The sequence below is a fragment of the Plasmopara halstedii genome (assembly GCF_900000015.1).
Source record: "Plasmopara halstedii genome assembly, contig: Scaffold_816, whole genome shotgun sequence".
NCBI classification, from domain to species: domain Eukaryota; phylum Oomycota; class Peronosporomycetes; order Peronosporales; family Peronosporaceae; genus Plasmopara; species Plasmopara halstedii.
In genome coordinates this window covers 1,648,688-1,652,236 of record NW_020187732.1, presented here as the reverse complement: position 1 = coordinate 1,652,236, position 3,549 = coordinate 1,648,688, and positions in this window count along the sequence as shown.

Below are 3,549 nucleotides of genomic sequence, written 5' to 3'. Positions count from 1 at the left end.
CGCTCGACGAGCCGTTGGAGTGTGCATTCCAACCAAGTCGTGCCGACTTGAAATTGAACTCGGCATTCCATGCTACATTCACAGCCTCTTCATATAAAGATGGATGCACACGGAAGACTTTCATTCTGGCCACGCCAGTGAGGAGGCCTTCCATAAACACGGTCACTGTGACCGCCTCATGAAGGGGATCTGCTGCCATCCCGGCAATGAGAGTGCGCATCTCTTGGACAAAGTCCACCAACTCCTTGTCGCCCTGTCGGGCAAAAAGGAAACGCTATTGTACGCGATATGCCTGATTAGGCGGAGAGAATACTCGTGAGAGCTGCATTTCAGCTCCGCCTAGAAGGAAAGCACAACTTCGACCGAAGTGCCGCACGTCAGTGCCCATTCTCGCGCTCGACCACCGAGCTTTGAGATGGCTAGCGCAACGCGCTTTGCTTGGTCTGGAGCATGGCAGATGCGATGGCAATCTCGACCTCTTTTACCCAGAGTAGCAGATTTTCTCCATCCTTCCCCTCAAAGACCTTAACGCTCACCATGAGCGGCTTAAGGCGGGGGAAGTCATCTGTTACTGGCGGTGGCGTCATAGACGCAAATGATGCGGACATCTTCTGCTGCAGGTGCTCTAGCAGCGCGTTTTCGTAATTTAAAAACACCTCTAGACTTGCACCGATTGCCTCGGGGCCTTGCACAACAAGGTGTTGCACGCCCACAGGGCCTAGCAAGGACATCAAATTTTTAAGCCCGTCCTTCATGCCCTTAGGCAAAGAGGGAGTTGTTCTATCCTTACAGAGGATCAGTCTAAATGACTCAGGTGTAGATCGACTACAAGTGCTACCAAGTGCAGCGAGGCTGCCGTAGCGTGGCACTTTGAGGAAGCGTAAGTTAGGTCGCCGACATTTCATTCTATACTTAGAACAAGAACGAGTTTAGCGGATCGCAATCCGCTTACTCCCAGAATAATTTTTGCCTTGTATCAAGACTAATCAACTCTTCCGCTTAAATCCAAGATTGTGTTTATTTATTTTATCTGCGGCAAAGCCGCCTCATTCTAAATATAGATTATTCTATATATATAGAAAAATCTAAATACATGCATAACTACTGGCTACCCAGCTACGTACCGTATTCTTATTTGGGTGCAGTCACACCATGCCCATCTCGTGTGACACATACCCCTGATACCAGGGTACGTGTAACCCCGTTACACATGATAGATGACGAGCTAAGCTCTTATTCCAGATGAAACAATATTATTTCAGTAATTTTTGCTGCTAGCAGACAACCCCTAAGACAAACACTTCAGTCCGGACAGGAGTTTTGCTAAAAGTGAGTTGGAAAGACTTACAGTCCATAGAGGCTACTCAGGATTTTTTTAACACGAAGCACATTTTCTCCGCTGAGCTGCGGGGTTTGATTGCTTGGCACGTCGGGCGCCTAACACAGCAGCACCGACACATCGCGACAAAGACAAACAGCTACTTTGCCTACGCCTTCTACTGTCGCCTATTCCCACAGGCCCTGGCACAAAAACGTACGGCTACCAGTTACTCGACTTCTCTGGTTTTAGCACGAGCGACACCAGCACAGCTGGAAAATCATTTTGATAGAGACGCACTTTTGAAATCTTGAGCTAACGTCAATTCATTCGTTTCTCAGCATCTAGACAATCTGAGACCGCGATATACGATCGCTCTTTTCGGTCACATCGTGGGACTGCTCCTCGCTGCAACTTCTGTATTCCGATTGCTGGGATTTGTTTCTGACCACACTTTTGACTCGCACCAAAAGTGCTTATGCTTATAAATAGAGACAGACACATGATTCGTCTATGGCTAGCAGGAGATATTGCTTGGTATCACAAGGTTTTCGCTCCAATCGGTTTACTGGTGAGGGTATTCACGCCGTACTGTTAAAGGTATACGAGCACATCCCATACGAATGTTTGTAACAACATTTTAAAATTAACACAAGCGCTCATATACTAAAATCGATAGTTTCACGAAGTGATATCGATATTTTCTCCTCCTTCTCATTCTAGGAATTGATTTCACCTGTCGCTCATCTTACGCAAACGCACGACGCCCCTGAATTCTTCAGGAATTTTTGCATTCACACAACACTCAAGGTATTGAAGTTGACAGCTAACAGCCCTAGCTGTACGATCTACCTCTCTAGAACAGATTCGTTGTCTCAAAGACTAAGTTTCATTGACTCTAAATTCCACGAACTACAACAAAGCATAATGCTTAGGTCGTCTTGCTTATACTGAGCCTTGACGTTTCCTTTGCTAAGGGTTTGTTGACCAAAATCTGCATGATAGCCCGACTCTTTAGACCTCTCCGCCTAGATCATAGGTGACACGCTTGACGTATGGTTCAGCGCTTTCCGGATGTAGCGGCTGCAAATTACTTGTAGTGACTCGACAGCCAATATGTTTCTTTCTTTTTCCAAAGCATGTTTAAGGTTCATTGCCTCTGGCGTAAGCAGCCTCCGCGGCCCGGAAGTTGTACATCAAATTCAGTGCAATTTTTCCTCAAGATCAGGTTATCGCGGAAGGTCTGGTGCCAGTCACATAGGTCTGGGGTCACCATGAAGATGAAAACTTCTAACGCGGGGTGCCATCGCGGAGATGAAAGTACATCTAGAAATATTCCGCAAATTCTCGAATGACTTGGCTGGTGGACAAGAGCTAAAATGTACAATTTATAACCTTCTAGGCGATCCAGAACCCGACACATATATTCCTTTTACAGTATCCATGTCGAAGATGACTTCTCTGCAGAAGGACCGCGAGTGAGTGTCTACTTTACAGGCGGCAACTGCTCATAGACTGCTTAAATGGCGTGCTGTTGCCATGTTTGGAGAGAATAGCCAAATCTATAGCCATCAAAACTTCTTTGAATTGCACACGAGTTTCCCGTCTCCGTTCGTAAGGATTTGGGCGCTTGAAATTACCGACCTCTCAGGGAAAAAACAGTACTTACCGTTGGGTTCTGTGCAAAATAATATGATGTTCTTGAGGTGTTCATCATGAGGTAAAACGACTTTGCATTTGCGTAGCTGGCGGACGAGCGACAACAATCAAACAATTCGTGCTGTTTCTTAGTACGTCAAAAATGGACGTTGGACTGAAGACAAATTCTAGAGTGCAAAAGGGCTATCGTGCACACAGTTAACGAATTCAAACTTTTTTTTTCAAGTCACAATAAAATTGCAAACCGAAATATTTAGCTTAAGAAATCAAGCTGATATAAATCGGTCTAAGCTTTTATTTTAATAACATATTGACGATATTTTATGCAACACAAAAATGTGCAGTTACAGTGACATGTTCTTGAAGCGAGGGGGTCGGTATTTTGATCGACGAGTAAAAGTTGCGTTTCTCCGTAGTGGCGCGTACAAGCGAGGATGTAAATTTCCGAGCTACTGAGCTAAATGCTAATACAGTCAACAGTAAAGGTTACATGACAGCTAAGTAGGTTCATGCATCCATTCTAATCTTTTGTTTGCTTGAAAGTTACATGTAACCTCTCTCTGTACAGGAAT